General features: G+C 46.1%; 1 protein-coding gene across 1 annotated transcript in view; it reads right to left on the bottom strand.

Annotated features, from left to right (window-relative positions):
- Positions 1-22,786, bottom strand: part of zfhx3b (zinc finger homeobox 3b) — a 133,626-nt gene extending 110,840 nt beyond the window's left edge. Inside the window, exon 1 of the mRNA XM_062385771.1 lies at positions 22,357-22,786. The gene's annotated coding sequence lies outside the window, so the exon portion shown is untranslated. The remainder of the gene's footprint in view (positions 1-22,356) is intronic.
- Between the last annotated feature and the right edge of the window lie 252 nt (positions 22,787-23,038).

The raw sequence follows: 23,038 nt of genomic DNA, 5'->3' as shown, positions 1-23,038 counted from the left end.
CATGGTGCATGTGTGGCACATTTCACACTGTAAGGCTTGACCTTTTCCTTCTGCGCCGTTTCACTGCTCAATCCCAGCTGTGCATAGTTTGTCGGATTCCTCCTCAACAGCACGGTGAGGGTTAACTAATTCTCTGTGACTCAGGTATATGGGACATGTCCTGACAGGCGACCCCATAACTCCAACACTCAGTGCAGGGATTTGCACAGCCCACAAAAAAAGGGGGATTTTCACCAGAACAAGAAGGCCTAAGAAAACAAAGAGAAGAGGAAATAGGAACACCTCCTTGACAACATTCTTGTCTTTGTTGAATCATAGAGGATAAAAGAAACACCCATCAAAACACTCATTCGTAAAACATACCACCTTCAGGTGCTTGTGGTGAAAGGAAGAGTGTGACAGGGTGAGAGACAGGTCCCCGGGTGCAGGTCAGTGGGCACAGCAAAGTTAGAACTCACACACAGAGTGTACTAACTGAAACCTGCTCTGTGACTCCCTCGCTCCCCTCCCTCTTTCTGGGTGTACATGTGAGGACCCAGCAGGCTGGAAGCTCTCCCAGGGCCCAGATGCTCTCTGTCAACACCGAGATTCCAGAGAGGAAGCAGGGCTTTACAGCAGCAAGCTGCACACACAGCCAGGACCTGCAAAGACCAGGAGCCAGGAGAGGACAACCTGCTCCACATAAACACAGACCTCCCTGTCTCCTGTCTGAGCCACTAGTTCTGCTTCCTGGCTCGGGGTAGGCTTGGTTCAGAGCAGGCTGCAGCAGCAGTCAAACGCATGGGAGTGGGAGAATGAACCACAGAGTTGCTCTTGCCGGGCCGGGCCCCCTCTCCGCCTGCCACCGTCAAGAGGTAAATAGCTATTGGCTGCTCAATAAGTGGCTTCAGTGCCTTGGATTGAGGGGCCTTTTTCCCCCACACTCTCCCAGCCTTGACAAGCATGTATTGACAGAGCAGTTACACACTAACCCATTGGGGGAAATCCTCCACATTGTGCCCCAGGCAGCTGATAAATGGAACTCATACAGTACCTGTAAGCATGATCTCCTACGCATGGACACGCAAAAGTGCATTTGCACGCACACACAGCTCAATACTACCATACCAATGTAGACATGAGTGCAGAGAATAGGGACTTTATGATATATATTGCAATAAACCGATAAAGCTGTGGAAAGGTTCCGAGAAGGAAAGGGGGTTACATAGAGTGGATGAAGTGAGCTTGTGTTTCTGTCTTACATCTAGAATATATGGGCAGTGTACTTAAGATATGCTGACGACAAAGTCAAATGAGATTAGGGACAACAGTGGTGATCAAGTTTGTCAAATAAAAAATTACCGATTTGAATTAATAGTCAAGACTCAAATATAAAGAAGGAAGAACCAAGATCAAGAAAAGTCTTGTCATGGCAGAAAAATATGTCACTGTCAATCTCCTGTCACATGTGAGCCTCTGCAGCCGTCCAGGGGAGGAGTTAGAGACAGTGAGGGAGAGGAGGAGTCAGGGCCAGAGCCCCCAACGCAGGGGTGGTGTGGGTGGGGGGAGAGTGCTGTCCTGTCTTGTCCTCGCTCCCCTCCACCCCTTTTTCATGTCCGATCCACTGCTGATAAATAGCTAGGGGTGCAGTTCTCGCTTTCACTTTGTGATATGATGTCAGTAACCTTCATTGATCTGCGGGCGGGCAGGCAGGCCTTATCGCTGCCTCTCCCTTGTGATATACTGTGATCCGGGGCCCTGACTGCTTTTTAATACACTGCACTTTAGGTAACGGTGTCGCAGGCTAACCACCCTGCCTACTAACACCTGAGGCCATATTTTACCGCGGTGCTGTGATGGCCAGAGAGATTCCACAGAAACTAACTCAAGGAGAGCCTGCCAGCGAAAATGATAACGCCGGCTAAAGTGGGACAGTGGGGCGGTGAATTCTGATTCCCCCCCCCCCCCCGTGAATGAAGAAGAGAATAAAATCCTAGTGATGAAAATTCAAATACAAACGACTTAGAAAACATGCGTATTTTGACATAAAACCCCCATCAACATCGTGCACTTAGCAGACTAAACCTATGACAGAGCTCTCGTGTCTCTTGTCGGAACATTTCAATCCTGTGACTCCGTCGGAGGCTCTACCTGCGCTGTATTTTTAAAACTAATCAAGTCCCTGTGTCAGAACATAGAGCTGGTGTTGACAGAGCATGGGGCTCTTAGCAGGGCTGAATTTAGTGCTGACAGCCACTTCCTCCCACCAGTTTCATACACGCACACACTCTGAGACAACACCTGAGCGGATCGGTGGGAGTCGAACCCATATCATTAGCAGGTAATTTCACTGTGGTAAAGGAGGAGAGGATTAATGCCACTTTCACGTGCACTGTTAAAGTGACCGGAACTCGGGGCCAAGATGGAGGGAAGTGAACAGTCTAGTGATATATCCAAGCTGAACATTTGGCCACAGGGACCGGACATGGTGACGCTGAGAATAGCGATTAAGCCAATATCAAAAAACTAAAAAAAAAATGTTAAAGGCAAGGTTACATGTAAGTGTAACTATATAACCTCTAATATACAAAGAGGCATACTCCAGTTTACCACCACCCCCATGTACACGGGTTGCGAGAGGCTCCAGATAAAGGAGACCGGACGACTAGCGGGAGAATTATCCCAGCTATTGATTTTAGCTGTTGGGTATTACAGAAGGAAACAGCGGGTTTATCAGGCCAGGATCCCTCTGCACTTTCACTAACTAAACGAGTATTTTCCGGGCTTATCAGGCAAAAAGCCTATTACTGATGGTCTCAGCCTCCCCCACAACTAGACAAAGAGAGAGGTTTGGCCACCATCATGTAGCCACCGGATGGGTTAGGTTGCACTGCTCTTTTGGGGACCTCTAACACTTACACAGCACTTCACAAACCCAAACCCATGTCCATATATTCAGCACCAATATAAAAAGTCCTCAGGGGTTTTGCAAATTGTTCATACTTATGTATTTTTATGGTTGTCTGCTAATGGACTTGTGACCTCCTCAACCTCCATCTTCCTCTTTTGTTGTGTGCTTCGCTCCCTGTGGGTCAATGTCATTTCTATGGCTTCTCTATATGAGGACTATAACCAGAGATAATGGGAAGCGCTATAATCCCTATGAGGAGCCTAATGCCGGCCTTAGTCACAGGAGGAAAAAAAGGTGTATGTTTTAATTACAGAGTGAAAGATCCACACAGATACCTGCGAGGAGCCTCTCCCAGAATCCTCAGCGAGTGTCTTTCTTATCTGTGAAACCTGAGGAAAGCCCTGTTCTCAGTATGCACGCTGCCCTGTGTTAGCTGGCATCAATTAAAAGTGCTCTCGTTATTTTTAAACAAAATTATACCCAGACATTTTGAATGTATACCCATTTCCCGATATTAATAATGAAGAAGAGTAGAGACAGAGAAAATTTCCCTCAGCAATTACTGTGGAAATCCATACACTGATCAATGTGCAATCCCAAGGATTGTCTTAATACATATAAAATATAGACAACAGCACGTGTGTATGAATGTGCATGAATTTATCGTGGCGTAAAACGACCCCAACAAGATGAGAATATTATTGAGCAGATAAAAGCTGTGTGTAATGATTTACATATTTCATCACAGGCAGCAATGAAAGTAAGTGATTAAACACAAAGTGAGAACGAGAGAGAGAAAGAGGGGGTGAGAGGAGGAGTATTGACAAGGCTGAACAAGACAAACGGCTAAACAGAACAAAATGATAAAGAAATAAAACGACTTCCCACTTGGGTCAGCCATCCTAAAAGTCATCATGGAACAATAAGACATATTGGTTGAATATGTCTACCAGATGCTTTAGAGTGTGTGAGTGTAAGGCGGTCTCTTCTAACTAAATATTACAAGACAAGCCTTCATCCATTATGTCACCGCTTAAAGTCTCCATGATCTATTCCACAAGGCGAGGACAGAGTGGAGAGTGTCAGCGGCAGTGAGACGGGGAGGACGACAGGAGAACCGTGGCCCTGACTTGGCACCCGCGAAGGGGCAGTGCTCTTCTGCCCACCGGCCTGTCTTTATGTCTCCAAGTCAGCCCTGTAATTTGCTTGGGGCGGAGATAAATCTTATCTCAGAGACCTGATTAAGTTTTTAATTTACACTCCAATCAATAGCCCGGGTCTATTGGCAATGTGTCTAAAACTCTATTTACCAAAGGATTCCCTGCTATCAATTGATCAAGGACCCGGCAGCCATAAATTATGGGAACATGTGTGTGTGTGTGTGAGACAGAGAGCGAGGGAAACGGAGAGAAAGAAGTACAAGAGTGAGAAAGTGGAAGAGCCAGGTCGTATGTGACTGATTTTAGGATCGAAAAGAGAGATATGAGATGAAGCCTTCCTACGGACGCTCCCTACATGACCTGAGAGTGACACAAACACACAAAGCCCTGCTAAATAATACTTCAACAATATTCTCTTCAAACAGCCGAGTCTACCTATGGCAGGGAGAGGTGCAATGTAAATGAGCGGCAGCATCAATGCAAAAACTCCCAGACTGACTCACTGCCGCGAGACTTTTAAAAGACTCACACCCGGAGCTCCCTTCTAAACGTCTGGACAAGTAATACCTCCCACTTCCGGCCCTTTCTGCATGAGCGCCGTTATCTGTTTACAGTGCCTACTTTCCCAACGGAACTGTAAAAAAGGAATCTGCTGGGATCTGGGTTCCCCACACAGAATTCTTACTTTACAGCTCTCCTCCAGCACGCCCCCATGAAAATCCTGCCTGGGAAACTGAGGGAAGGATTGTTCAGGCCTTAAGTTTACACATATGACATCCAGGGGAGAAAAAAAAAGCTATGTTTTTCGGTTGGCTATTTCCAGCAGTTCACATGTTTGGTTAGGATTACAGAAGATGTGAGGATTAGCCACGCAGCTCTGAATCAGAACTGTAAAGGTCCAATTAATCCTACGCGAGACCACCTTCACCCGATAACCGCGTGAGGTTCTGTGAGAAGACAAAGGCAAAGGCATCGTTCTGTTGCAGAGTGAAAAAGAAACAAGGGCACAGATACAGTTCAGCCTCCTCTCTGCTGTTCGCCCCGCAGAGGAAGTGGAGGGGAGGGGGAAGAGGGCAGCGTTATCACTGTGGAGAAAGTGTCGTCATGGCGGTTCTGCTCTGACCCTGCTGACTCGCCGATTCCTTAACATGAGATCATTTTAGACAGCTGACCTCAATATCATTGTGCTCTGAGGACGAAACGGATCCAATGGAGCTTCTTATTACCCAGCACCTCCGCCACTATCGCCCTGCCTCCAAAACAGGACCAAGACAGTTTACAAAAAAACTAAAATACAGAAGTCTCCCTTTTCCTCCTGCACCACCATTAAGAGAAATTAAAGACAAAGTAAACAGGTCCTCTCTCCTCCTTTTTCCGCAGAGATATAAATAAATGAGAGGAAAGATATTCTTAAGAAAACCCTTATTTGACAAAGTAGATAAATGCAGACTTTGCTATGTCAAGGGAAGAAACTATTCCCACAGCTTCTCAACAGGTCAGTCGGGCCAGCGGTGCGTGTTTCCACCCAGTACTTAAAATTGCAAACGTTAAAAAATAAAATGAGGTAGAAAAATATTGTTGTAACAAATGCTTGGGAGGATGTTATGTAGTACCATGCCATTAGTGGAGAGGCTGTCTGGTAAAATCAAGCATAAACATGTGTCAGAACTGTACATAATTATAGTTGAAAAACTTCCGCATGGGAGTATGAATCACCTCTGCAGCTGGCTGGCGTGGCAGGAGAGCACACAGCACCCTGCCATCCTCACCTTCATAACAACACCGGGGGGGGGGGGGGGGGGGGGGGAAGACAGACGGGCTCACGCTATGTCACACAGCCCAACTCGCTGGTCCTCTGCCGGATTATCTAAAGAGCCACCGACAGATATGTGTAATCAGCCCCATCCCCATGTTTCTCCCTCTCACTCTCTGCCTCTCTGGCTAATGTCTCCGCCTGATTCGATTGAGGCAATTAGGCAGTAATCTATAGAGCTAGGGAGTGATGGAAACATTTCCCACTGTCCTCCTCATGTTTCTCAGAGCTGCTATAATTAGCTAACTTTGTTTCTCATTAAACATCAGAGCAGTATTTACATACCCGGATCCAATTTGGCTCTGTAGCGCCCATTCCTTATAAACCGTCTCGCAACCCTGAAACATGTCTATAAACAAAGGAACGGGGGGGGGGGGGGGGGGGGGGGGCTGTAATCTGCAGTTATTTCATTCAAACATTTATATATATTTAAACAGAGTGTATCTAGAACGCGCGTATTAGAAACAGTGTCAGAGGATGTGTACATAATGCAGCAGCAGATGATCGTTCCACCGCAGTAGAAGTAAATGAATGCTATATAGGCCTGTTATGTTGGCATGTTTGAATTCAGAAATGGAGGATGTATGCTTCAATCCCTGGTTTCAATGAGCCATCGAGGGAACTGGAGCGCTAGACCCACTTTTATTCCCCTGTGGCTCATATCCAGTTAAACCCTTTTTGCAGGGAACGGGAAAATGCTGTATCACACAGAATGCTGGGGGAGAACATTCAAACTCCAATGCACACGGACATATCTTAACTGCCTCATTTGAGAAACTAGAAAACAGAGTTTAACATTCTGTAAATCTTACCCTATGTATGATATGTTAAAGAAAACACGAAGCGAGGCGGAAAAGTTGAAGTGTTAAAAGTTCATTGGTGTGTAGTAGGGAACTTTTCTTGGTGTTTCAAACATGTAGCTCCATTTTATACATCGTCCATCTCCAGAGTAATTGCAGAATTCTTCACATTGTGGCAGCACAGTACTTTAGAGTTAGTGTTAACATACGTACATCTGAACATAATTATTCCCATTCATTTCCAAACATCATGGAGAAGGTTTACTGTAATTGTTTAAATAATATATTCTATAGTTTGAAAGGAATTCTGAATGTCATATTCAAATATATATATTCAGTGAAGGCTGAGAGATAAAACTTGTCCCCCAGGATAATAAGTTCCAGCCACTAAATGACGCTCCTTCACTGCAAACAAAGGGTCAGCTAAATTAAACAGGAAATAAAGTTTGATTTCACTAATATAAAGTTTATAATCTCTTTTTTTGATTTACAATATCCTTTAATATTTCTATGATGTAGATTTTAAAGTCTATCTATGTTTGTGATTCTTTTAAGAGACAGGTAAGCCCATTAAAAACAGCAACCAATCATAAAGCGATACAAGGGTCATCAGGAGATGACTTATCCCCGGGCAAATCTAAAATATCAAACGGCATCATTTCAATAGATGATTGACTGTGAAGTTTAATTAAAAAAAAAACTCAGCGCTTTTGACGTTGTGCTGGAGAAATAAAAGAATTACAGGCGGACGGACCTACTTATCACTATATCGGGGGGGGGGGGGGGGTAAAATGCAATGGAAAACAATTCACAAAGAAATCTAAAATGACATTCAGCAGAAAGGGGATGTAGGACAGCCATGCAAACCCGAGCTGTGGCTGAGTCTGTCTGAGCGCACCGCACAGCAGCCTGTTGAGCTGAACAACAGAGGTCGCAGGAAGACACAGAGAATCCCAAAAGAGTGGAAATCTCTTTACAGCGACTTGGGCCTGTAGCAGCTCCACCAGTCGGACGGAAAATTGTAAACTTTTTTTTTTCCTGTTGAAATGCAAAGCAGCGTGGATAACTTTGTGTCACCATAGCAACGCTGCCCCTGCTTTGCAAAGATGTAATGATTAATGGTGCTTTTGATAACACGGACGAAATAGGTGTTCCGGAACGGACACAACGTGTGTGTAGTGCACGTGTGTGTAGTGCATGTGTGTGTTGTGCAGGGCCAGGGACGGCAGCAGGAGCACTGACATCCTAGTGAGTACCGCAGGCACCGCAGCTAGGTACAAAGCTAACTCTCGGTTTGTGTAGGTTTCTTTAAATTTCTGCAGCACTCTTTACAGAGTTCGAGCAGATTTATCTTCTTTAGAGGAAGCAAACAAACTTATCTAGCCGACATTAAGACAATTTTCTACATTCAGGCCGCCTACTGCCAAAGGTTAGCTGCTTCTTAAATCCCTGCTTTTAACAAATGACTAATGACACTTGAGCAGGGATTTCTAACCATAAGTTAAAGTGCTGCAACAGGTAACAACTTGATGTATATTGTTAAATGCAGCTATACCACATTAGTTTAACATGGATTTTCCTCTCATCTTATATCCCCCCTAAGATCGCCTGTAACTATAATGTGTGCGGGACATGTACACTTTATTTTATTGGAATCAAGCACAAACAGATTACTGAATTCTGACAGGTCGAACAATCCTACAGCTTTAATAGCTTAATGTTGGGATGTGACTAAAGCACACAGAAATCCAATCTACTCGTTGCTTGCCTATGGTGTGATGTGGTGTAGCTTGAATACAGGCTGAGGAGAAGGGTAATTCAATCAGCAGCACTCCAGCCTGACACAGATTCACTTTGTCAGTCGCGCTTTACCAGTAATTCATCTTTCTGAAAACAGACACAAACCCGACAATCATTTCTTTAAACTCCGATACCTGGCAAAGGGGCGGGTGAAAATGTAATAACAGGATTTCATTGGCTAACACCGGGATGTCTTCAGAGGAGCAAGTTTCCTTTTTCCCGATGTCGCTGACAAAGTGAAAGCTAGTTAAGAGTGAGAAAAATAGTGTAATTCCAGTGATCACGCCTTTAAATGGACTATATGAGCGCACAAATGCATTTGACTCCTCGTGGAATGCATAAGTAAACAGAGCCGTGTGGAGGGGTCCAGATGGGCAGGCAGGAAGGCCTGTGCTCAGCACCCCTCTGGCCCTGTGTGCATAGCTGCAGCCGGCCTGGCCTGAGCCACAGAGGGTTAACTGCACTGCCCAGTCACAGGCGTGAAGTGAAACAATGAAATAATGGCAGCGAGTGAACGCTCAAAGGCAGGGGGCAGGGTGGGTGTGTGAGGGTGGGGGCACGCCATAGGCTCCTGCAGATGTTGCCGGGCCTCGGCGGGTCACACAATCACATGTATTAGCATTCCTGATAGAGGGAGCCCGGATTAGGGAGCTGAATGCCTTTCTCAACTCTGTCAGGGTTTGAACACGCTGGACAGGCAACAGCACAAGGAGAGAAATCCCAGACGTGTGGTGAGGAAAGGTGGGAGACAGGCGTCAGGGGAGGACCGGGTCACAGAAAGAGCCGGCACAATGTCGAGGGCACGGAGGGAAGTGCAGAGAAAGGCAAACGCACAGTGAGATTGACAGACAAATTGCACCAAATTGACTAAAACAGCTAATGAAAGAGTTCAACAAACAGACAATAAAGAGAAATCAAGCATGCGATAATTGAACGGTTTTGTGAGGGTGGCAGAGGGAGTGCACATGTGAAACGAAGATTTCTATTTGCGGCAGAGGGAGTGAATGAGCGGAGACAAATGGCTTTCTTTCTTCTTTGTGTGTCTGAGCGAGCCGGGGCGAGCGAGAGAGAGGGAGCAGAGACAAAAGCTTTCCTGAGTGGATGTGTGCCGTCCCGTCCTTGTTTCCCAGGACAGGGGTCTGGAGAGGCCTCATATTTCTGGCTGCTGTCAGGCCGGGGGTGAGAAGCAGAGACAGCGAGGGGCAGCTGTTTTCTACGAGGTGCCCTGACTCCCTCACACTCGGCCTTTTGATCCAGCTCGGCTTCCTTGCCCCCCCCCCCCCCCCCCCCGCCCCCCATGTGTATGTACGCATGAGTGTGTGTCAGCCTATATGTATGTCGGAGGGGGGAACACATGAAAGTGGGGGTGTAATTGGCGTAGTAAGTGGGCACAAGTGGTGGCAAACCACGGAACACACACTAAAAGTGAAGCAGTGAAACCGAGTGAGAGGCGACACTAAGCCCGTGCTCCGGCTCGGTTCCTCTCTCTTTGTTTTAGCACAAGACAAATAATTTCCCAGGAATGCGGCAGGGCCAGTTTGATATGGATGTGTATTCAGCAGAGATTGAAAAAATATAGTGGTGGCAAGACATAGTAAGACACACTAACACAAACACAGTGACAAACTCCAACTCTTCTGCAAATGGAGCTCTGCTGTACAACTAACTAACTTTCTAACTCATCTGACTTAACTTTTGAACTAATCCATGCGTCTGAGGATTAAAGGAGAGCTCCAAGACATACGTGAAATTGTAAATATCTTTTGTTCATATTTCACACATCCTCTTCTCCGGTGACGTTTTAATACAGTCTCTTGTTTGCATATTTGTTTTAATCTTGCTTGCTCCAACACACCACAACAAATCCTTATTATGTGTTAACCTACTTGGCAAAGAAAACCTGATTCTCATTCTTATCAGGTACACCGGATGATAACGTGAAGTCATAAAGCCATTCTGAAGTGTGTGCAAGTTGCCTCGCTTGCAGAATTGCTAATGTTATTTAATTATCAAAAACAGTATTTACACCTTTTAACACAAGCGTCCGATTGTGGTTTCACGAATACAAATAATGATATTTTGTTTGCAACAACAGGAAAAGACTCATATTTCAGACCCTGGTTCTGTATGACAGTAAAAATAGGGCCTCGTATGTGGGCTCGGTTGCACCATCTACGGCTTTGTGTAACAGCAGGTATATTTTTAAACAGGAACATATACAGTACAGTTTGAACATTTTCCGTGCATCCTGCTGTCACCGTCCTTAGATCTCTGACAACAAAGCGGAAAAAGAAAAAAAAAAAAAACCAGGCAGCGACACAGAGAGCACGTAAAACCTTCAGATTTGACAGTTAGGGAGGTGTACCTTTGTCCCCAGCCAATGACTATCAGTTACTCTACAAGTTAATATTTGCTTCTGCCTGCTCATAAATTTGCATTACATTAGAGCCTGACCTAAATGCATTTATATCACCCAGAGTAATTAGCTGAGCATTAAGAGAGGGAGTACTACTACGAGTCTGAATCCTTCCTGAATGGGGTGGTGGCTAGACACGAGCTCCAGGAGGGATAGCTGCAGAGCATGGCTGAGCAGGGCCAGCAGATGAAAGAGGAAGTAAACAGGGCCAGAGTGCTGCCTCTTTAATCTACTACATTAACTCCGACACCACAAGGGGAGGAGCCAGCGTGCAGGCAAACGACACACAGCCACACAAAAGGGGGAGTGTCAATGAGGGGGTAATAAGGAAAGACAATGAGTAAACAAGCAGGGGAAGTCCAGGCCTGGCATGCTAGAAACTCCCTGCTTCTCACTGCCTGGCACACACAAAAGCCCTGTTGTAATTAGCCACCCCAATAGGTTGTTTAGCATTTGCATATAAATGCCCTCACAGGCAAACGCTAAACAGGCTGACACAAGCCATGCCCAAAACAGACGTTCGCCACACCTCTACCCCTCCAGGAGGTCCCAGGGGTCCACTTACGCCGGGGTACCCCCTCCCCTCGCCTCGTGCTCGTACCCACTACAGGCAAGCTGGCATCCATTGCACACAATGAATAGTGTGGGTGACTCGCTTCTTGTTTCTGGAGAGATTGTGAAACGCAGTGTAGCCAGGCTTCCTGTTGCAGGCCCACACAGGCGTCTGTCATGTGAAAGTACATTTTGCCCTGACCACAGGGCTGAGGCTCAACAAAGCCGAGGGTGCAGGTGTCAGTCTGTTGTTTTTCTCGAATAAAAGTTCAACCAGGACGACAGGAAAGACCTAGATAAACTGAACCAATCATGCATCCATCTGCACGTGTGCACAAAGACACACACACACGCACACACAGGGTCAGGGGGGTCTACAAAAAGTGTGAGAAACGAGTGTTCTGTCACGACCAGGGTCAAACATACAGGTTTGTTGAATGTACCCTGTAGTGTTTTATCTGTTGCAGGGTAAAGCCAGGTGGTAGATTAGACAATTTACACAATGTTTAACAAGATGAGACAACTTTTATATTTTACACACTTTCTGAGTTTCGATGCCTTATGACTTTCCTAAAGGATAGTATCAAATGACTTCTGCTTTATTTCAACGCTTCCTCTTCTATCTACTGTTGTTTTCAATGGCGACTTAAACAATAAAAAAAAACACTATTAAGGAAGGAAGTGATGAGACTGGTGTCTGTGCCCTCCCTACCTCCCTACCTCCCTCCGATATGACCACTGCTCCTCTCTTCTCTCTCCTTCCACCAAACCCATATTCTCTCCAGTGTCAACATAGGCTGGGTCATCTGCACACTTGTCCTGCTCCGGCTCCTCCACACTAGGCCTTCTTCCTGTGCAAATCCTCAACCCACGTTGGCAATGTTTTCTGAGCTTTGCTTGTGGCACAGGAGGACAACAGCACGGGAAAAAAAGCCATCGGCAATAAAAAGACGGCTCTCACCTGCCGTGTGGCCTGTTGTACCCGATCGGGGCATGATCCAACACGAGGAAACACCTGGCTCCAACAAAAAGCCTGTTTTACAGCCATGCTCCTCCATGTGCACTTGAGTTGCAGCGACAACACTCACTCGGATTAAACCCCCCCCGATCTCTGAGGCCATTTCATTTATATTACTATCAAAATGTGCATGATTTAGAAGGGGCGCGGGGGGAGAAGTGCTTAAACGTTGCCATGAGGGAGAATAAAATGGAAGCAAAAGAGAGGAAAAGACTTGAAAAGGGGAGAGAAACTGTTGTAGCAGTTGGTATCCGTTTTAAACCCAGCTCTTACCTCAGAGTGACTTCCTATATGTGGTTAGAGTGTCTTTTGTTTTAGTGCTTCACACAACAATACCCGCAGTCAAGGTCTTACCATCTGAAAATAAACAGAGGAGTCAAATATCCGTCCCTGCTAGCGAAATAGAAGTAAATGTCCCTTTTAATTCGACTTGAAAATGAAGCGTGAGAAACTTGCAGGTGATGGATAAGGTGACAGAAGGCATGTTTTAAACTCGAGGCATAATCATTATTCAGCATATGGCCTTCTCCTGTTTGTATTGGGGCCTTCACCAGAGCATCACCCATGGCTGCATGAAAAAAAAAAAAACAGCCCCTCCTCATCTTCATTCATTAAACAGTAGGGAAAACGAATGCCATGGTGACCAGACGAGGCGAGTGACGTCACAAAGCCGAGGTCACCGGTCTGTCACGGCCGTCTAGCCCTGTGTCAGCCCCATGGGACCGCCCCCCCCCCCGCTCCAGCCTAAACCAAATCTCTGCTCCGTGGCAGTGAACGTCAGAAGGCAAACCAAACAATCACAGACGGCTCCGTGTCGAATATGTAAACGCCGCGGCACTGTTGCTGTCACGAGACATCAGCGACCGGTGCAAACCAGCAGTCAGAGCGTGGCCGGCCAGAGAGGTGGGAGCACGAGGACCAGCCTGAGAGAAACGCCTTTAAACCGGAGGAATATACATGTTTTACTTGCTTTGTGTGTGTGCGTGTGTGTTAGGGAGAGAAGAAGCATGTCTATTCCTCCTCAGGCTAAACACACACACACACACACACACACACACACACACACACACACACACACACACACACACACACACACACACAAAGTAGATATCTAGTTTTGGGTGTTGCTGTGTGGGAGTCTGCCTCTCTCTAATCAATTTATTATGGAGGCTCTGAGGTCCTCATGTTTGTTCATTTAACACAGGGAAAATGAGCAAGATCATTTGTTGTAGGTACAGTGGGAGCCAGAGAGGAAATGACACGTGCTTCGGGAGGAGGAGAAGAGAGGGCCGAGGCGAAGGCACACACAGCACAGAGACACCTTTCAGATTAATGCTGAGGTGTAATATTGTGGCTTTGAGGAAATGTTGGTTTAATTGCAGTTTGGCGCAACGTTTAATGCCGCCTGCGTGACACCTGGCATAAATGGTTTGCACTCGGGACAGTGCCAATTATAATCCGGCCAATCAGAAATGGTTCATAAATCCACTGACATGCTCACTGCAACCGCCAGCCGCTTATTTGACGAGACGAGATGGGATGGCGACAGACGCTCGTGCAGTATATCTTCTTTTTAATTACAATGTCTGCAGAGGTGGGACTCTGCTATAAACAATCATCTGTGCAATCAAACACACCACCACCTCCACCAACACCACATTATAATAGTACATCCTCCGACTGAGGAAAAAAAAAAAAGTATCATGCGTATTATTTCCATCAATATTGCCAACTGAAAAACTGTAAAATAACAGTGCATAGCTAAAGAAGTGAGGTGACTCTGGATCATCCAGGAGCTATAACAGCAGGACTTCATTCGACATGCTCGCAGAGTTATAAAAACACAGTAATGTCATCATCCTGCTGAATGCAAACGCTCTAATAAATGCTTAAAATCATTTTCATAGATCATTAAAAGCGTGAAACATGTGAATCCTCAAATGTGCTTTTTAAGGACAGCACGCTGTCAGCACTACAGGTGGCAATATTCACAACCTTTAAATATATATATATATATATATATTTATAATATGGTCTAATCCTAAATGTATGTTTGAACGCAAACAAAGAGTAGCAAGTGAGTTACTTCCCATAAAAAGAGTAGTAAGAGGAGAGTGAACTTGACCTCAGACGAGCAAATGATAAAAAGAAAGGTTGCCTATGTGTTGTTTGGGAAAAAAGGAAAATACAGCGGCAGAAGCCGGAGGAGAGCTGACATCAGAGGACTACAGAGGCTACAGCACTTAGAGGCCATTTTATTGCTTTGCTGTGGTCAAGTGAGGTGCACCGAACTCAATTCCACCACAACAATGGCAAAGAGGGCCGCAGAGACAAAAGAGGGCTATCCCTGCTTCTTAACCCCTTCACTGCCGGCAGATCAGTCGCCTGGGGCTGAGCGAACAACAGCGGGCCACCTCAGGAGAAGGTAATGACAAATAGCGAGTTGCAACGTATACACCTACTGCCTGGCAACAGCCGGCTCCTGCACTCTCTCCTGCACACTCAGTGTTACTACTGACACTATAAAAAACCATATAGGCACACGAGCCCCATCCATCAGTGAGCAGATGGAGTCGGCTGCTTTTCCTGACCAGGAAGAAGCAATCGGTAGCATCACCTCAGCCCTGGAACACACTGCAGCCTCCTCTCTGTGTCTTACCACGTCTGCCCCTCCCTTCCCTTCTCTCCCTGTCTCTCTCTCTCGCTCCCTCTCTCTTTCCTCCCCTGGGAGCATGGACGGGCTACTACACATTTGCAAGTGAATTACACTTTTTGTTGAGATTTTTTTTTTGTGCGTGCGTGAATTGTAAAAAAAAAAAAAAAAAAAAGGAGAGGGTGTGAGAGGGAAAGGGTGCTCCTGCCATCGCACTGCTTTCTTTTCTTCTCTCTATAATCCTGAGGAGGATAAGCTGGGAGGTACACAGAGAGGAAGTGCCATAGACCTGCTGGGGTCCAGCACATCCTAGCAGTACATTCCTGCAGCCCGGCTATCAGACGACACTTACAGACAGATACAGACGAGAACCCTCGGAGCCCACACCTCTGTTTGTCACACAGTCACCGAGTGGATGCAGAGCACACACAGAGAAGGGAATTAAAACCAGTGCGATCTCAATCCGAGCTGAGCTTTAACCAAGATCTGCAAACAGAAATAAAATAAAAATCATCCTACTTGGGGAACGGAGAAAACACACTCGACATATGTATGAAGCAAAAAAATAAATAAACTACCCTGTCAAATACTGTCAATCTGCAGCATTGTTAATACTGTGGATGTTTTGGGAGTAGCAGAGGAGAATGACTGGCAGGATTAAAAAGAATATGGCATCTACAGCAGCCCGAAAAAATCATCATATCACTTTCACACAGCTCTTTATCTGGTCTTTCTAAAACCAGCTCCGGCACCCTGACCGGCAGAGAAGCTCGGAGCTTGATTATACAAACGCACTCTGTATTTGCTGCTAATACAAGCTGCGATGTTGCATCATGGAGTGACCTGGCTGTAAATTAGTGAAGCGGGGCCGTGCTGATAGTGTGAAACGCAGATCTCCTATCTGCAGTACAGTGTGTCCTCTTTTACAGGAAATGTGATTTCTTCCAACGAAATAAAATTATTTTTAATTGTTTCTGTTCACCCTCCGTGTCAATCTGTGAATACCTTATCTTTATATATTCACGGTACATAAAACTGTTTTTATACAATGGGTAACACAGTGCAAAATGTGGTAGACACCATTCAGCTGAGGCACTGTCAATATTTTAAACTTGTCACTCTGCCTCATACACACCCACCCACGTACACGCACGCACACACTCTCTTACATTTCAGTTACACAAAGCAGATTTCACAGACACAGATAAACAATGCGAGGGCAGTTATCACTCCACAGAGCACAGTAACATAGAGGAAGAGGAAGAGGATGACAAAGAAATAGGGGAGGATAAAAAGACGGCGTGTGTGTCGTCAGAGTCACAGGCCAGAGGGGCCCACGCATTGTTCCAGGGCTCAGCGTGGGGAGAGAAAGGCGACCTGGGCCGCCTCTGTCTAAGCGTCCTCCATGTTTTATGCATTCTGTCCTTTGTGATGATAAGCGCCAGTGCGGAGGGTGGAATGCTGGCCTCCAGGGTCCAGGAGAGGGGTGGGCCTATAGGGGGGCTGTGGTGCAGCTCAGTTCAACTCTGCAGCCCTCGGAGTGGTCCCTGTCATTCCCGGCCTTGCCCGCGTGTAGGCACATGTACACACACACAAAACCCGTTGTTTCTCCCATCCCTGAGCACTGGAGCTAGCTGCCGCTGCCCCAAATAGCACAGATACACAGGGAGTCGTAGCTGCCACGCTACGCACACTCACTCACTCTCTTTCACACACACACACACACACACACACGCACACGGGCGGTTTACGGTACTACCAGGGCATGCATGCATCACACAGGTCCTCTACTCGTAGTCGATACAGTAACGCAGGAGCACAGCCGTCTTCATCACTGTTTCAACCCTGCTACCTCACAGACAGCAGAACTGATGGTGTAAATTTATACCGGACGCAATATTGAGATTCTAGTTAAGGACAAACACACACACATTATAACCCCCTTCTATTAACAGCATTAATTTATTGTTAGCAGTGTAAAACTAATTTATATACATTTGTGTGGCATGTTATTGTCCTCGGCTCCGCTATAGCTTGTGAATTCCCTTCATTAAAGGTGAAGAAAATATTTTTTCTCACTGTCTTTCTATTCTGTGGATAATATAAGCAACGCTGTCACAACATATGCCCACTGTCTGGATATCAACACTAAATTAGTCCGAAATTAATACAAATGATGAATAGAAAAAACACGAGTGCATCACAGCAAGGCCTCGGTGTGACACATTCAAAACACGTTACACTTTTTCATACAGCCGGCGAGCACACAAATCAGAATGTGGCTGTGCAGATGCATATGACACGTGCGCATCTTCTTAGTCGTAAATCTAGTCCACCCCTAGGATTTAACCAAGATTGTCAACACAATAACATGTGAAAGAGCAAACCACAAAAACCCTGCCAACTTTATCTCAAAAAAAGATAAAACATGACATTGAAGAAGGGGAAGACAAGATGAGAGAGAAGGGAATTTTTCATTTCTTTAAAAAAAATGGAGGGGAGGGGGGGGGCTGCTTTTTGTCCATAAACAGCAGGCCTCTTCAACATTTGGGTCTGTGGGGGTTAAGGATAAGATGCTTGAATTCATACACAGCATGCGTGTACACACACACACACACACACACACCTGAGCGTGACAGTCATCTCTTCCACTCTCCTTTCCCCCCTCTCTCGCTCGCCCCTGTGCTGAGCCGAGATCCCACCCACCGCCTGCTCCTTTATGATAGCATGACACGCACGCCGGCCTCGGCTGCAGGACAACTGGAAGAACTGGTCCTCGCCGCACGACCACGCGTATTCAAAAGCACACGTCAAATTCAAGGCCACCATTTGTGTCGACCGGCCCCCGTCCACATTGGTCCACGCAGCAAATGGAGCGAGCAGAATTTACATCCTTCTCTGATTTCAGAGGAGCCGCATCCACACAAAGGTAGAGCTGTTCATGGAGGACTCACAGAACAAACGGTGTGCAGGAGAAAGGAGATAATTTAAAGTGACTGGAGACCATTTATTATAACAGCAATTATAATATTTGTCTTTTTTTAGATATAGGGACATAAATTTGTGGATTTTTGCCTTCTGAGTGCAGACACTGTGTGTGACACAACAACCTATGATGTGTTGAATCTGTGTTGCGGTCACAGACTACTGTTCACCCAAAGAGGGCTCTCTGCGACCGAGGACATGGACATGTACGAGCCCAGTGGCCGAGCACGGAAAGGTGGGACTTGAGGAGAGAGATATGCAGAGACGTATAGGGAATGAGAGGGAGGGAGGGAGGGGTTATGACAGCCAGAGGCGCTGTCTCCCATTTTCTAGCCGTTCACCCCCCCCCCCCCCCCCCCCCCCCCCCGCAAAACCATGAAACAAGCCTATCCATGACGACTGCGACCCCTTTATCTCGTTTCTCCGATTGGACGTGCTATTCCCACTCACGCAGTCGAATGACATCTGAATACTCTGAGTGAACCTGTCATCTAATATGGTAATAGACAAGGACCGAGCACAGGCAGTGGAAGGATCAGCAGCACCTGCACATCTCCACAGTGGAAACCGTCAACACACCTTACAGCACCAAACACGACCTTCATGTAATGAATAGTCATACTAATCACAGCACACAGCAATTCTACTATATACATTTGATTGGTAATATCACTGGAATCATGTTAAAACACTAAATGCACACCCTAACAAATAAAGTATAGATATTTTTTTATATTGAAATAAAGTGATATACAACACATTCTTAATTTTGCCTATTTTACATGACAATACATGTAACGGTTTAGACAGTTGCCAAGTGTCATAAAGGTAAAATAACTAAATTAAAATTAATTTTAATAAATTCAAATATAATTAATTCTAATTATTGTATGAATTAAAAAATGTGAAGGAGAATCATTTTAATTAATGTAATGCAATATCCCCCTCAGTTGTGGTAAATACCCTCTCTGCATCTAAATGGTGTTGATTTGTAAAAATCTTAAATATGTTTTAAATCTTGGAAAATAAGTCAATTGAATCATTCCTTGATACATATTAAGTAAAAAAGAAGAAGAAATAACTCTGATCACAAATAATTAATTCACAATAAAGCACATAAATGGTCAAATATATTTGTTTTAAATACTGTGTGTGGTAAAACAAAAAAAAAACATCAGCCTGGTGGCCCTTGAGCATGAACAGAATCCTTCCACTATCAGAGTCAGGGATGAGGAGATACTGTCGTTGGCCACGCCAGACGTACATTTGAAATACAATACATAAAAATGAATGACATTCCTATGCCTTTGCCAAGGAAGTGTAATAATTAAACATATATATATGACAATGAGACAAGCCAGGAGATTCAGACAGGTGAGATGACAGTAAACATTTGTGCTGTCTTTGTTTTGTAACAGAAGACGGAGAGAGGGAGGAGGAGGAAGAGGAGAGGAGTGTTAACTGTCAGACAGGGGAGGAAGGGAGATCACTCCAGTTTTGGCACAGCAGCCCTACCTGTCCTATACACTATACAGCACCGTGCGGTTCTAAACACTGGGATGCAAACACACACACACACAGAATGACACTCGCCGGATGCACAAATTCACGGGGGTTATGAGACGTGTATAAATCCTTACAAAATAAAAAAAGGAGATCGGAAGGAGCTAAACGCGAATCACTGATTAAAAATCTTGGGCAGTGACGCCTGTTTCCTCGCTTTCTCCTGCTGCTAATCTCCTCCCGTCTGCTCCTCTCCAGTCTGAAAGGTAGGGATCTGTTTATCTGACCTCTTCCCCTGATTCCTCCTCGATGGCCCATGGCTATCTGACCCCTCGGCCCAGCCCCCCTCAACACTCCTACCCGCAGCTCCCCACCCCATTTTCTGCCCCTCTCTCTCTCTCTCTCTCTCTCTCACTCTCTCTCTGTCTCTCTCCTTCTCTCCCTCCCTCCCTCCCTGCCAGCCTTATAACGCTTAATTTTTTACTTTTATTACACCCAATGCATTTTCCTTCCTCCCATCCTAAACTCAAGTCATAATCCTGCAGATGCTGACAACCATACACCAAGTGCTTTGTGTGGCTTCCTCAACCCCCCCCAAAAAAACACACACATACACACACACACACACACACATACTACCAACTACCATCACCCCTTTTTCTCCCCAAACACTTGCCAGACCCACTCTCTCCTTCTCATCCTCCCTAGGCTGTTTGCAAGTGGGGGTCTTTCTTTTCTTTCCTTTTTTTTTTATCTCTGCATTCACTCTATGACCCCTGTCCCCCCTGTTTCTTGCTGTCTGACCCACCCCCCCCCCTTCCCCCAAAACACACACTCACACACAGCTTCTCATCCTTCCTCTCTGCCCCCACATATCCTCTCCTCTCTTGCTCGTTTGCGAAACCTCTTTTTTCCTCCTCTCTTTTTTTCCTTTCTCGTCTGTATCTCGAAAAATATCCACGACTGACTTGCTATTCTCTGTTTCTGTTTTCTATTATTATCATAGCTCCAAACCCGTTCGAAAAATCGCTTGCCATTTTCTTTTTAATCCTATTTATGGGGGACTTTTGTTTTGCAATTGCACCTAAACATAAAGATAACCGCTGTATCTCCGCCCCCCCCCCCCCGTGCAAGATCAGATCCAGTTGTGGCGAGATTGGTAACGTTGCACACAGACAGAAATAAAGAAGCGTGTGTATCTTTGGTTTAAAAAAGGCCCGTTCCGGCTGCATGTGCTCTATCTGCCAGCCTGGGTTTTGTTTTCCTAGAAATCATGTTTAGTTTAACTCCACACACCAAAAAAAAAAAAAAAAAACAATACTGCAAACGCTAAGTGCTTACCAAATGCAAGCAGTGACCTAAAGGTTCAGCCCGGACATTATACTACAAGTTTAAGCAAGTAACTTTTGGCATGGTAATGTCTGGTGGAGGTCGGGCTGACAGGGCAGCGTTTTGTTTCCATTCAGGTCAGCGTTTCTCGGGGAATAAAGAAAAAGAGAAAATCGTCTCTAGAAAGTCTGATGCGGCAGCCAAGTATAGTTGGAGGCAGCAGATCCAGAGTGTGTGTGAGTGTGTGTTTTATTCCCTGAGCCACATGTCTGCTGCGAGAGACGCGGCTCCCACTCTCTGTCTGCCCGCGTGCGAGGTCCTGCTGACCCGCTGCTGTCACGCAGGAGACCCGGGGACCCGTTTCCCCCCCCCTGCACACACCGAATCCAACACAACACACACACACACACGGAGACAGGCAAACACGCGCTCGCCTGCCCTTGCACGCACGCACGCACACACACACACACACACACACACACACATGTCGATCGATCTGCATGTGACTTCGCGAGGGAACGACTTAAAATAAGCTTCGAAAAGAGGAGAAACATTCCGCGAGAAATAAAAGAGAAAAGGTGGACAAAGTGCGCTGAGGGAGGAAAGTGTAGCTGTGGGGGATCTGAGGCAGGGCGGAGGGACTCTGCACATTTCACCCAGAGACGTGTATCGGAGAAGAGCAAAAAAAAAAAAAAAATGTGTTTATCCACTCGAGGATTTTTTTTTTTATAACAACGCCACGGTGTGGAACAGCTCCCCCCCCCCCCCCACCACCACCACCACCCCCAGTTTGGACATCGCAAGTGTCCAATCTGTCCAAAAATGAGAAAAATCGGGAGATGCCCGCGCTCCTTCTTTGGCCGGACGCGCACGGACCCACAGGCTGGACTCGGAGCTCCCTTCCTGGGCTGCGCTCATGTGGAGCCGCCGCTGCCTCTCTCCGTCCGCTCAACACAGCTCGCCCCCCCACCCCCACCCCACCTCTCTCTTCTCTTATCGCCTTGTGTGCCTCAAAACACGTCTCTCGACACCGATGAACCCTCCGCACCTTCTCCCGAGCACCGCGAAACGCGCACATTTGTCTCGAAACCGCGTTTTTCCACCGCGATCTGCTGGCTCGTGTGGAGGTTTTTTTTTTGGAGAGGATCGCTGCCTTTGCCCGTTTTCACGTCTTCCATTCATGAGGAGGAGAGAGGACGATCGCTGATGTAAACACAGGTAAAACGATACGGGGAGAAAAGGAGGAAAACACACCGAGAATAAACCAAAGTACTTGCATGAAATCAAAACTTGTGTTCGCCGGGCAGATTGTCACCATGTAACAATCGTAGCCGGCGACAGCAGCAGCAGATAGGCAGAGAGATTCAGACAGGCGAGCGGAGCAGGATCGTGGAGACAGAAGAGGGAAAAAGAGACAAACGCAAAGTTGAAACTTACAATTTCTCGCTGCCGCTTTGTGATCCTCGCGTTTTAATCCAGTATTGAGATGATTTAGCTAAAGATCCCATCAAGGCAGTCCCCGTTTTGGTCAGTTTGCGCTTAGGGTGGCAAAAGAAAGATCATTGTTGTTGCGGAGTGTAGAGGAGGAGAGAAAAAAAAAAGGAGAACCGAAGTACTATTAGTTGTTAAAGGCAATATAAAAATAATTTGGATGCAAAGCGGGCGATGAGTCTTGTGTTAGAGGGAGCGAGGAAGAGGTGAAAGTGAGATCTGATGATTGAAAAGAAAAAACTCTTTGGATCTTTATTCCTGCTAATTAGTTTCCTGCAAAAAAAATGGCTGTGATTAATTCAGTGCGCATGTGCTTCATTACACAGGCACGAAGGGAAGGGCTAATTAGCCGCCTTCTGGATCAATAAGATTCAGCAAAGGAGAGAGCTCGGGAGAGAGAGGGAGGGAGGGAGGGAGGAAGAGCGAGGGAGGGAGGGATGGATAGATACAAGTAAGGGGAGAGGAGAAGAGAAAAAGGAGGAAAGTAATGATCAGGAATTGAAAATATGGAATTAAGAACAGCGGAAAGTAAGAGTTTGATTAGACGGAAGGCTGTGAAAGTTAACAGTGGAGCCGGCAGCGGTGCCGCGGCGCCGCGCACGACGCGTCTCCGCCGATCTTTTTACAC

The sequence above is a fragment of the Platichthys flesus genome, chromosome 1 (assembly GCF_949316205.1).
Source record: "Platichthys flesus chromosome 1, fPlaFle2.1, whole genome shotgun sequence".
NCBI lineage: Eukaryota > Metazoa > Chordata > Actinopteri > Pleuronectiformes > Pleuronectidae > Platichthys > Platichthys flesus.
The sequence above is the reverse complement of the archived record's forward strand: the minus strand, read 5'-3'. Positions and strand labels throughout refer to the sequence as shown.